This window comes from Amphiura filiformis, chromosome 4 (assembly GCF_039555335.1).
Source record: "Amphiura filiformis chromosome 4, Afil_fr2py, whole genome shotgun sequence".
NCBI classification, from domain to species: domain Eukaryota; kingdom Metazoa; phylum Echinodermata; class Ophiuroidea; order Amphilepidida; family Amphiuridae; genus Amphiura; species Amphiura filiformis.
In genome coordinates, this window is record NC_092631.1 from 31,389,531 (window position 1) to 31,403,709 (window position 14,179).

Here is a 14,179-nt window from a genome sequence, read left to right on the forward strand (position 1 = left end):
TCATTTCACTTCAAACGATATCCAGAAGCGGGGTTATCCTCCTTTGCTCCTTCAACAAAATGGTAGCTTTTTTCGTTTCTACATGTGTCTCTTTTTCCACATTGCTGTTAATAACTTCAAACAGTCATAATTGGCGAGGTTCAATTGTTGGTTATACATACCTAGACAAAATACACTGCTTTGTAACCCACCACTTGAACAGGATTTAATTCAAGCAAACAAAGACCAGTGCTATTACGAATTCTATATAGACATCTAAGGTAGAAGCTTATTATCTTCTTCAACAATAGAAATATTGATTGGTTTAAGAGCTGTTCGACTATTAAAATGAGATACGTGTCGCGCCAACTTGAGGTACCGATGCGATGAATATGACCTTCATACACATTTTACACTCTAACTGTAACTGTAACAATTTAGGACATTTACGGCTCATTCGTGGTGTACGGTCACTATAGGTAAATTGTGATATCATAGCTGAGGGGATCTAGATATTGATTAAACTATATTGTCTCATAATGAGTGGAAAATGAAAGGAGATTGGTTCGGTAGTATAGGTGACACTAGAGACCATCTCTTTAAAAAAATTGAGGTGGCTCTGAAAAGAGCAGTTGGGTTGTAAGTATTTATCTAATTTCTTCTCGCCTGTTGAGTTTGTTGTGGTTCTTTGAACGGTGGGGCTTCTTGTTCTGCATTACTGGTCAGGCTGAGAAAGAGGCAGATAGTTCGTTCTTGTTGTTTACATCGGCTATCACCCATTTGATTGTAGTTCTTGGAGTTTTTCTATGTCTATGTTCTTCCAGGCGGAGATCTAAACTCGAGACGACATTGTTGTATTTCACAACTTTTTTAATCAGTCTATTTTCGTATTTGGCTGTAGCTTTTGTCCACTCCTCGTGGAACGCTTTTAGGAAAGAAATCGTCCCTGGTAGCATTCATGGCATTGGCGGGTTTTCTTGTCTGGATAGCCAAATCGGTTTTTAAGAGAATGGTCTAGTTACAGATGGGTTCCACGTATGAGCTGTCTGGTACGTTCTCTGATTTGTTAGAGAGACAAGCCAGTTATCTGTTGTCAAGCGTGCAGTATTCCTGTAAGATTATTCACCCGGTTCATCACTCCGTCGAGGTGTTGGTTTTGGCAGATCTCCGTCGGCGTTTAGTAGATGATCAACTATATCCCAGCAAACACAAAAACGTTTTAAAAACGTTTTAAATAAGTTATATTTTGGCTTTTGGTTTAGGTAAAAAACGTTTTAATAACATTAAAATGTCGGGTTATATAAAGGTCATGATAACGTTTTAAAACGTTTTGTATGAAAAACACACAACAACAATATGTTTTCAAAAAATGTTATTGTAAACTATTTTTGCAAACATTTTTGCCAAATATTGTGTCAATAGTTATATAACATTATGTTAAAATATTTGGACCCAGCAAACACAGAAATGTTCTTAAAATGTGTTTTTCAAAACCTTTTAATAACATTTAAATGTCGGGTTATTTAAAGGTCATGAAAACGTTTTTAAAACGTTATTGAAAATATTTTGGGCAAACATTTTTCGCAAAATATTTTTTCAACCCCAAAATAACATTCTGTTTAGAATGTTTTGTATCAAGTTTTCAAGAATGTTTTTGGAATGTTATTAAAACGTTTTTATACCCTTTATATAAGCCGACATTTAAACGTTTTCTGTAAAACATTTTATAACCTTTTGCGAATGATGTCGAAAACGTTTTGTGTTTGCTGGATAGTTCATTCTCTTCTGGATTCATGTTGGGTGTTTGATGTACGATTCAACAACTCCTCCTATACCTTTGTACAGGAGGCAACCGTTGTTAATCCGTGATGAATCCACACTTTTACTGTAGTGTAATGCGAGCGAGACTACGCGTTACGCGAGAGCGCGTAAAATTCGTCATGCCTGGAACTTGTGTGCGCTACATGTTGTTTTCATTATTTTGGAGGAAGCGGCTAAACATTGCTCTTTTATTCGGTAGTTCTTTTGCTGTATGAACAGAAAATGTATAAATGGCAATGACTAAACTGGACATTCCTCATGAAATAATCCTGTGAATTGCACGATCTTTAGCTTTTTTACGTTGTTGAAAGGGTAAAGCTGCCCGAGCGAAGTAAACCGCGCAGACGACGCGGACGCATCGTTGTTAATCGGTGATGAACAACGGTGAAACATGATTGAATCCCTAATTCAACAACTCCTCCTATACCTTTGTACAGGAGGCAACCGTTGTTAATCCGTGATGAATCCACACTTTTACTGTAGTGTAATGCGAGCGAGACTACGCGTTACGCGAGAGCGCGTAAAATTCGTCATGCCTGGAACTTGTGTGCGCTACATGTTGTTTTCATTATTTTGGAGGAAGCGGCTAAACATTGCTCTTTTATTCGGTAGTTCTTTTGCTGTATGAACAGAAAATGTATAAATGGCAATGACTAAACTGGACATTCCTCATGAAATAATCCTGTGAATTGCACGATCTTTAGCTTTTTTACGTTGTTGAAAGGGTAAAGCTGCCCGAGCGAAGTAAACCGCGCAGACGACGCGGACGCATCGTTGTTAGTCGGTGATGAACAACGGTGAAACATGATTGAATCCCTAATTCAACAACTCCTCCTATACCTTTGTACAGGAGGCAACCGTTGTTAATCCGTGATGAATCCACACTTTTACTGTAGTGTAATGCGAGCGAGACTACGCGTTACGCGAGAGCGCGTAAAATTTGTCATGCCTGGAACTTGTGTGCGTTACATGTTGTTTTCATTATTTTGGAGGAAGCGGCTAAACATCGCCCGTTTATTCGGTAGTTCTTTTGCTGTATGAACAGAAAATGCATAAATGGCAATGACTAAACTGGACATTCCTCATGAAATAATCCTGTGAATTGCACGATCTTTAGCTTTTTTACGTTGTTGAAAGGGTAAAGCTGCCCGAGCGAAGTAAACCGCGCAGACGACGCGGACGCATCGTTGTTAATCGGTGATGAACAACGGTGAAACATGATTGAATCCCCAAATACAAAATGAATGGAAGTTTGCAATGTGTTATCCTTTTTAACGCAAAGCGATTACCTCCTGTTGAGCAGATGAATTTTCCACCAAAATGGCTAGGGTTCTATGATTGGTTGGTTGTATTTTATCGCCACACGAATATACCGGACGTGTGTGAATTTTTTACTAAATTGTTTTGGTTCACAGATGTTTCTTATTTCAATTGTGCGACTGTTGGCTGGTACAAGGTGTCCCAGAATGATTTATACCGTGTTTGAACAAAATATCAAAAATATATAGTCAACAGTGTATCTAACCTTCATAAGTGCAATACAATGCCACACATGTCTCTTACTTATTTTGTGACTTTCATGGAAATAGCTTGATTCGTTTTGGCATACATTGCTATTATTGAAAAAGGACGAAAACGGCATGTGTGTAATTTACAGTGTAAAGGCATCATAACACATGGATCCTTTATCACCATCGCCCAGCCGCACTGTGCAATATATTGGAGAAATCCTACATTCTTTTATAGGAAATGCACCAAATTTGGCACAGATGTAGAGCTTGCAATGCTAAATAATTCTTGATATGGGATTAAGTGAAACACTTCAATATGATTTTAGATATTTAGGTTGAAATACATACTTTTTATATGAATTTTACCCCAATTTTTACCCCAAAAATTCATTATTATAATAGAGGATAATAACTTCCTCAAGCATAAATTTTAATATTATTCGTCACGTAGTTGTGGGTTTGCCAATATACTGTGGACATAAATACATGTTGTGATACTAAGGACGAACCTTCTCTATACTTTTATGAAAAATCCATCTCTGCCGGCATTTCAAATGACACACCTTAATAATTGGCTTCAAAACTGCCGCCAAAGAAAGAATAGTTTAAGGTCACTCAAGCTTCATAACATCAAGGATTGCTTCGTAACATCATAAATGAACGATAGATATCGACTATTTAGTAGAAGTAAGAACAAGACACAACAAATATATTGCATAACATTTTCCAAATAAAATAAAAAATCCCATCTTTCCCGGTATAAATCATTCTGGGACACCCTGTACCTTATACACTAAAATAAGAGTAAGTTAAGGCTGTTTTTGTGTGGAATTGGAGTATTAATCATTAGATGATTTTGACGAGCCAAATTAAGCAGATAAATAATGAAGCTTTTCGTTTTATTTAAATAGAGGAGTTGGTGGAAGATAGGTTTAGTATGTAATATAGATCTATAAGTATACGTGCATGATTGTCGAACAAAGTAAGTATAATTATATCCGATTTAATGAAGAACATGAAGTAGTTTTTAATAGAAAAAGTAAAAATGAAAAAAGATTTTAAAAAGATCAAATGTAATGAAAAGTTTGTATGTAAGAGCTAGCTATGTTTTGTGCGTGCTTGTGTTCAGATCCCGGGGTTAGAGGAGATTGACGGCAAATTCGGAATCTTTTACTCAGTGAGCTTCTGTTGCGTGATTGGTTTTAAAAAAAACCTTGTAATATTGAAAGTTTAAGCCGGTTTTCTCCCGTGAGGGTAAGCGCTTGCCTAGGTATCGGATTGGGATCTTATAAATGTAAAGGGGAGATTGGCGGCAAATTCGGTATGTTTTACTCAGTGAGCTTCTGTTACGTGATTGGTTGATTAGTTTAGTTCCAAGGTTTCTTGCCATGAACATCAAGCTCCATCTTCGTTTTCTTGAGTATTCTAAGGGGACAAGGACGGTAGTGATTCTCTTCATATTGGAGTAGCCTATCTCAATGGCTCCAAAATTTTTCATCATGGGCCAAAGAGCGGAAAAGGAAGTTTTACTTCCCAACGGTCAATAGGCTGGTGTTGAACATGTCATCATTGGTCAACCTTCCAACACTGGCCAACATGTTCCAGATCAGAGGCGAACTACTGCATATTGGTAGATCTCGGCTGCTGTGTGTCCAGAAATAGGCTGAAACAGGGCTGATCACCCTTAAAGCTGCTGGGACTGGACTAAAATAATTCCCTGCAACTCAATGATTACGAAAACTATAAGCAAATCTGCAAAAACTCCGAGGGTAGATGAGCGGCAGTCTACTGTTGACTCCATGACGGACCAGCGGGAACTCGGCACACCATCACGAACTGTTGGCCCTAATTATTGTCGCCTGTCTACCTTCAAACCTCTTGTAATATCTACTTATAATGTCCGTACTATTAATCAACAAGGGAAAATCCATCAGCTATTCATGGGCTGTGCTGATGCAGGTATTGACATTGCCGGAATTCAAGAACATCGTCTAATTACACCAAGCCCAACTGATGAACTTTGGTCAGACGATAGGAACTGGGTTATAGTATACAGTTCTGCTACCAAGCAAAGGCATGGAAGAGTGGGTCTGATCTTGTCCAAGCATGTTCACAGATGTCTTAAGAGTGTTGAAGCTGTTTCCGAGAGGATACTATTTGTAACATTCCATAGTAACCCTCAGCTTAGCATCACTGTTGTATATGCTCCCACTGAGTGCTCAACATCTTCTGACAAGGAGGATTTCTATTCATCTCTATCTGACCACTTGGATTGTATGAAAAGGCACGACATCCATCTCATCCTCGGTGATTTTAATGCCAGAATAGGAACAGATAGTCATCTTTCCCATCCATGGGTGCTACCATGATTCAACCAATGACAATGGTGAGCATCTGGTCAACATTTGCCAGGAGTACAACCTCAGACCGGCCCAAATGAGATTCCTCCAACCCAGAAGTCGTCTCTGGACTTGGACCCATCCAGCTGGATCAACCCATGCACAGTTAGACCACATTCTAATAAACAGCAAGTGGGTAAATTCTCTCCGCAACTGTCGAGCATACAATTCTGTAGAAGTGGACTCCGATCATCGTCTAGCTGCCAGTTTGCGAACAAGCAAAGGAAAACCTTGCAAGAGACCAAAATTCAATTGGAAGAAGTTGCAAGACCCTGATACAAAAGAGGAATTTCAGCTGGAACTAACAAACAGATTCCAGGTCTTGAGCATGAATGATGCCACACCCATCTCTGATAGGTATGAGACCTTTGAGACAGCAGTTCGTGAAGTTGCTGAGAAAGTTATTGGAAAGCAAAAGCCATGCGGACTGCCAAGTTGGGTATCAGATGCAACCATCAGACTTAAACTTGAAAGGGATGAGGCCAAAAAGCGGTACTCTATTTCAAAGTCTCGTCAATCTAGAGAAAGATGGAGGAACTTGAACACCAGCCTTAACAACTCCTATAAATCTGATGAGCTTGCTACACTCAATAAGCAGATGGAAGACCTGAAGCTGGCCAATGAAATGGGGAATTACACCACCACCTGGAAAATCATACACTCGCTTTCTGGACTCAAGGAAAGGGGTAAAAGTCACAAAGAGAGATGGATCAGCCCCAACCAGTGACCATGAACTGCTTGAGGAATGGAAGGAATATTTCAGCTCTCTCCTCAACAATGACAGTGGCACAGCAGCTTCAGAACTTCCTGCACCAGCTGTTGAAGATCTTCCTATTATCACTGAGCCCCCAACTCTTGAAGAAGTAGTCGAAGCAATAGCACCCATGAAGACCAACAAGGCAGCAGCATTGGACTGTGCTATAACTGCTGAAGCACTTCAGGGAGGAGGGGATAGCATGATTGATATGATTCTCAAATTCTGTATGGAAGTATTCTCAACGCTGACACCGCCACGTCAATGGGTCACAAATGTCATCATTCCTCTACCAAAGAAAGGCGACCTCTCTCTCATGACAAACTACCGTGGTATCTCGCTTATGTCCATTGCCGCAAAAGTGTACAACAGGATCCTTCTGAACAGGATTCGACCTCACATTGACCCCTTACTGAGAAGCAACCAGGCTGGCTTTAGATCAGGTCGAAGCTGTGCTCAGCAAATACACATTTTGAGGAGGATCATGGAAGGCTTCAAGGAGTACCAACTTCCCTTGACAGTCACTTTTGTGGACTTCAAAAAAGCCTTCGACTCCATCAACAGGTCCGTCATGTTCTCAGTGCTGCGGCATTATGGAATACCAAAGGTTGTGGTCAATGCCATCCAGGTGCTCTACAAGGACTCCAATAGTGCCGTTATGGTAGATGGAAGTATCTCAGAGCCTTTCCAAGTAACAACTGGAGTGCTTCAGGGTGATGTGTTGGCACCATTCCTGTTCATTATCCTGGTAGACTACCTCCTGAAGAAATCAACTTCTGGAATTGATGCTGGAATTGTTACCTACCTACGTCGGTCAAGCAGGTATCCTGCTAGGATGCTGAATGACCTGGACTTTGCTGATGATATTACCTTGTTGGAATTTTCTATAGCCCGGGCCCAGTCACAACTTACTAGGACTGCAACAGCAGCAGCAGATCTAGGCCTTGTCATCAGCGCACCTAAGACAGAATATATGACTGCAAACTGTAACACTCAGCCAGCACTTGAAGTCTATGGTAGTACCATCAACCATGTCACAGACTTCAAGTACTTGGGTTCCAAGATGGGCTCTAGCGTTGGAGACCTAAAAGAAGAAAAGCACTAGCCTGGGCCGCTTTCTGGAAACTGGAACGCCTTTGGAGAAGCCCATCCCTGCCAATCGAAACAAAAATCAAGCTGTTTGAGACAACTTGTGTCACTATCCTCCTGTACGGGTGCGAGTCATTGGTAATCACCAAGGACATGGAAAACAAGATCAATGCCTTTGCAACATCTTGCTACAGAGTCATGTTAAACATCAAGCGTGTGGATCGGATCCCAAATGAAACCATCTACAATCTGACCAACACCACTCCACTGGTTGCCAGAGTCAAAAAAAATGTGAAAATGTCCCAAAGCACAAATAGTGTGCAAAATATATTGAGGTTCAGTTCTATATTCTCCACCTCATTCAATTTTACTAAGGGCTTTATTTAGTCTTCGATCTTTTGCACTGACATCTCTTTCTTTCTAATCACGTTTCGGTCTTCCGAGAAAAGCCTTTTCTACACCAACTGTAGGTCCTTCTACCAATAGTGATAAAACATATGCGCATGCGTAGGATGCAACCATATTTGCAATAAACCGGTAGCTCTGTGGTAAAAAGAAACAGACAAATCAGTGTCAGGTTGTTTGGAAAAAGAAGGATACTGTTTGCAGTGACCTACACATTTAATACAATCAAAACAAATTTTGGACCAAAATCTACATTCGTCATCTTTTTTAAATCTTTTTAATACTTTTTAGTCTATTCTGGTTAGTATTTGAAACTAAAACATTACAATGCATTGTTTTACCTGTTGGCACATCAAGCTGTCTTTCTTCAGAAGCCAAGTTTTTACAGTTAAACAAATTGTCACGTCGGGTGTCTCCAGCGTTAATAAGATTCGTCAATCTAGGTAGTGGAATAATCTTGTATGTGTTTGTTTTTGTTTGTTTTTCTGTGTTTTTGTTTCGTTTTTGTTTTACAACAATCCATATTAAAATAGGTAAGTTTTCCCATTCTAATAACCAATAATTGTTAACTTGGGATGCTGTATTTCATCGGACAACAACCAGCATCACATCTGGATTTATGGATTACCAAAATACACTACTACCTATAACTCTTTAAAACAATACTGACCATTTCCACGTAGGTGAAATGCAACAGGGCTTTCTTGGTCAAGATAACCAGGAGGATGATTATTTCATGTACCAAATACGCAGCAAAATTCAGTTTGGCTAAAGGAATCCAGATATTCCACGACAAGAAACTGTTGATATAACCTTAAAAAAAGGATTTGAAAAACAACATAATTATTTATTAGAACACATTATCTGTAAATTTGGAGAAATAAAATATGATTCCGTTGGTGACCGACCGACCGACCCATACATTTGTAAACCGGGTAACGTATATATTTGTTTTTCCTCTACAAAGGATGAACCATTATAGAAATTCTATACTTGTATGTGTGGGGGGGTTGTGAATGGGTATAGGGTGTAAAGGTTCTGGTATGCGGGTATTTGTCTAATATCTGATTCTGATTAGTGTTAAAGTGTTTTATTTCTCTGACCCAATACAAGTATAAATGAAAGATATGACACTAATATAATGATCAGCTTTACTTTTAAATTTTATTTTATTGATAAATTGTAACAACCGACCGATTAGACTTCAAAAGTCTGTCTGCCTGTTCGCAGAACTCCCTATATAAAAAATTTATTGGTGATTTAAGGGATCTAAAATGAGCGTTTATTGCGTTTCGACAGTATTTTTTGTGGGACATGAGAGCACCTCAGACCTATCGAATTGCATTCTGAATACAAAGAATGTCTTTCTGATATCAAATAATTTTCATTTTTGAAAATCACAATATAATACAAATTTTATGACAAATTATAAAAATTTGATATTTTTCAAATTTTGATATATAACAGTCCTCGAAGTAAATTATATAAATCTAATGATATATTCTTAAAGTGTATGTAGCAGGGAGGAAAAGCCGACGGTCAATTGAAAATGTTGACCTTTCATATTGAAGATATGGATTTTTTCCCAAAAAGACCTTATTTTTGTTTGGTGTTTTGGGGAAAAATCCATATCTTCAATACGAAAGGTCAAAATTTTCAACATACATACATACACTTTAAGTATAAATCATCAGATTTATAAAGTTTACTTCAAGTACTGTTAAATATCAAAAATATCAATTTTAATGATTTGCCATAAAATGTGTATTAAATTGCGAATTTCAAAAATCAAAATTATTTGATATCAGAATGACATTCTTCGTATTCAGAATTCAATTCGATATGTCTGATGTGCTCTAATGTCCCAAAATAAATACTGTCCAAACGTTCATACCCCAGCCCTTAACGTGCGCTACACCTGAGTACCAGAACACTTCAACAATTATTCCGCTGCTTTTAGGTTATATCAGAATGATTTCCACTTCACCAAGTCCGCAACTGATGCGCAGGTACTCTCAGCCGACTTAGATTGTGATTAACCCCAGCAACACCTGAATGGAGTGAATCAATTGCGAATTAAGCCATCTTGCCCTGGGACGCAACACAGTGGCCGTGGTGGGGCTCGAACCCGCAACCTTTCAATTATGAAGCTCGCGCCCTAACCATTAGGACACCCTGCCTCCCAAAATTGATTTTTTTTTTTACATTATGTATTCCTGGATAATTATACTGAATATGTTTTTCATAAGGTTAACCTTATCCAAAATAAGGTTATAGCTAATCCTACTACAAAATTATTCCAATGTTATAATTTTATTACCAACTTACCACCATTGCCTGTTATACACGCAAATATAACCCATGATACGGCAACAGCAAAAGTAAATCTACTTAGACTGTTGTAGGCAATGGAAAGCCACTGCTGCGTATCTGGTCCGGTAGCTTTAAGTCCATAGATTGCGCTACATGCTAAAGCCGCTGATACAGTCCAACCCAAGATATTAACTAACTGGGGGAAATAAGTAACATTCAGCAAGAGGTGAATTGAAGGCACAGTGATTCTCATTCAAATATGACGATCATACGGAACACATCAAGACGTCTCACGAAGTTCTTCTTCATAAAATAAATAAACACCGTCAATCATATGCGAAACTCGTTGGGACACTTGATGTTACGAAGATAAAATTCCTGTGAATTGTATATGAGACTGAAAATACATGATATGTTTCATAGCTCATATGTGACCCGCTCTGACAAAACCAGAAACAAGTCACATTTTTGATATTTCATGATTTTAATAAAAATGTAAGCACTAGACAATAAGTTTTAAAATGATACAAAAATTATATAACATATAAACAGCATCAATACTTTCCAAGATATGGATAATTTTGTAAATGATACCTTGATATTTTTGCCTAATTGTTATTTTATAGGATTTGAAAGTCCACTTATTCCCACAGTCAAATACCATGAAATTAATAATTCCAAAATTTGATTATTTTATGGGAATATCATCTGTAAAGGCCTATAACTCAAAAGCATGTCTGGCGACTTGTTCCGGGTTTTGTTGGAGCTGGTCACATATTATTAGGCCCAGGTCTAGGAACCGAACCCTCCCCCTCTGGGATTTTTGGAGACAACTTTTTTTGGAAACCTTACCCATATGGGAATTGAAATCAGGTCTGCAAAACTTTCGACCCTGAGTTAAGCGATGAGGGCACTTTGTTTTTCAAAATGGCCGCCAGAATTCCATAGAATGGCATTTTAATAGCAATTTGAAATAATTGAAGTCATCTCTAGTCTTTTTTTTAAATGTTTTTGCAAGCGGATCAATTTGGAGTCCAAATTTTGACATTTATACTAAAGAACTGTACATTGTGGATATGGACAGCATGCTGAGTCAAGGTCAACTATCAGCAATGGCTCAAGACCGATGTAGCTGGAGGAAACTCCGCAGCCGAAGGATGATGCTGATGAGCTATTGGAGGTAAAGGTTGCTCAGACTTCACTCTGGTCAACACTGCACCAGCCTATCACCCAAATTAGACCTTATTGGGGGGGGGGGTCACTCATTTGTCAAAATGTGCCCTAAAATTTGATGGGTAATCATGGGTTTGCCATAAGTATCAAATTTGGCCTAGAAATAATCATCGGAAAATGAAACTTATAGTGTATAAGGGGATAATTTACAAATTTTTCCATTGCTAATTTTCTATTCTTAATCAGTTTCTTACTGTATGAGTTGGGTCATCGATTTTGGTATTTACAATCGCAAATTTCCAATTTGCGAGTGTTCTGTTTTTGGTCAGTTCTTCTTCTTTCTTTCTTTCTTCTGTCAAACTTTTAACGAGCCATCGTAGCCATATGCTTTAAGCCAATGTGACCATATTTGGTCACAAGGACCATTGGGTGGGGGCACAAATGTTACATGACCAACTCGGGGTCAAAGGTCATCCAAAGGTCATTATGACCAAAATGTGATTTTCACTAAAAATGCTTCTTCTTCCACAAATTACATAACACAATGTCGTCACTTGCATACCTGCATCGCCTTTAGCCAGTGTCTAAAAGTTGTACAAAGAATTGGGGTCAAAGGTCATTAAGGGGGTAAAATCTTACAATTGCATTATCTCAACATTCGTAAGGGGTATGGGGCTCAAACTCAGTGACAACAAATCTCATGACCAGGGAAACATTTTACAGGGGTCAGATCAAAGGTCATGCAGAGGTCAAATTTAAGAAATGCATTTGCTGTACATCTGTAATGGGTACGGGACTCAAACTCTGTGACAACAAACTTAATGACCAGGGGAATATTTTGGAACACTTTGCAGGGGTCAGGTCAAAGGTTATCTTGGGTCAAATCTTACAATTTCCTTTTCTGGACATCTGTAAGGGATATGGGGCTCAAACTCAGTGACAACAGATCTCATGACCAGGGGAACATTTTGTAGGGCTCAGGTCAAAGGTCAAATTTTAGAAATGCATTTTTTGGACATCTGTAAGGGGTACGAGGCTCAAACTCGGTGACAACAAACTTAATGACCAGGGGGAATATGTTGGAACACTTTACAGGGTCAGGTCAAAGGTTATCTGGGGTCAAATCTTATACCGTACTTTCATTGTCTGTAAGGGGTATGGGGGCTTAATTTCGGTGACAACAAACCTCGTGACCCGGGAAACATAAAGGTCAAAGATCAGGTCAAACGGCCATTAAAGGGTTACATGCCTTGCGATTGTCTGTGCTCTGTGAGCGCAAATTATCTCTAGTTGCCTTTTTTTTTTTTTTACATTGATTTCATAGATTTGCTTCAGGCCGATTTCTGTACCAGATTATAGGCATGTCATAAACATCCCAAAATTACATTCTTGCTATTCAATTTTGATATCTGTACCTCCGAAATATAAGTTACAAGTCCTAATAAACGTACATTTTTGACTGAAATTGCACGTTCCAAAAAATATTCTTAAATTGTCTTTATTGTTTGTTTTATTATTTTGAATCAAAATGTTTACTTTGTAAGACATTCTGACATTGCATTACATGCACATATAACCTTTAAAGCAACATAATGGACCAATATTTACGAAATGATCTTTTTATTAACCTCGGCGCTCCAAATTCGGCACATTTGTAGTAACTCCGTAATTTTGATACAATATTATTGTTATTTTTTTAAGTTGTTTAACAAGGTCAAAAATTCATTTGAATGTTACTTGTGTTTCCCCAGTTTGTTAACATCTTGGGCTGGACTGTATCAGCGGCTTTAGCATGTACCATAATCTATGGACTTCAAGCTACCGGACCAGATACGGAGCAGTGGCTTTCCATTGTTTACAACTGTCTAAGTAGATTTACTTTTGCTGTTGCCGTATCGTGGGTTATGTTTGCGTGTATAACAGGCAACGGTGGTACGTTGATGATAAAATTATAACATTCCGTATAGAGTGGGAATAAACTTGTTAAAATACAGTGGCGTAACTAGGGTTGGTAGCGCCCGGGGCAAGAAACAAAATTGGCGTCCCTACCCCCACCCGAGAATATCTTAGACGCCCCCAATTCTTGAAACAATTGCGCCAGGGGCATGTTGCCCCCCTGTCCCCTAGTTACGCCACTGTTAAAATATTTATTAAGTATCTCCAAGCATTAATGTACATTATTATTATTATTATTATTATTAACGAATACTTATATGGCGCTCTACAGAGATCACAGCGCCTTACAATATAATACAAAATTACAAACAAACCAAGAAGCAAAAATCAAAAAGAAGCACATAATAAACAAATCCCTAAACTTTAGGGAATAAATGGGTTTTCAGATGGCGTTTGAAGATTTGGACGGACGCCGTCTCTCTGATGCCAACAGGAAGCTGATTCCAAAGATATGGGCCAACCACGTGAAATGCTTTGTCACCAGCCGTACGCCTCGAGCGTGGAACAACAAGCCTGGTAACATCAGAGGAAGAACGGAGTCGACGCCTAGAGTCATCATTGCCATCTGTAATATTGTACAAAACAAGATCATTGGTAAGATAGCAAGGAGCTAGATCATGAAGACATTTATAGATATATAACAGTATCTTGTACTTAATTCTGTCCTTAACCGGAAGCCAGTGAAGAGTACACAAAAGCTGTGACGAACTTTGGTCCCGTCCACAAGCAAATACCAACCGCGCAGCCTTATTCTGCAGGCGCTGAATACCCTTGAGGTC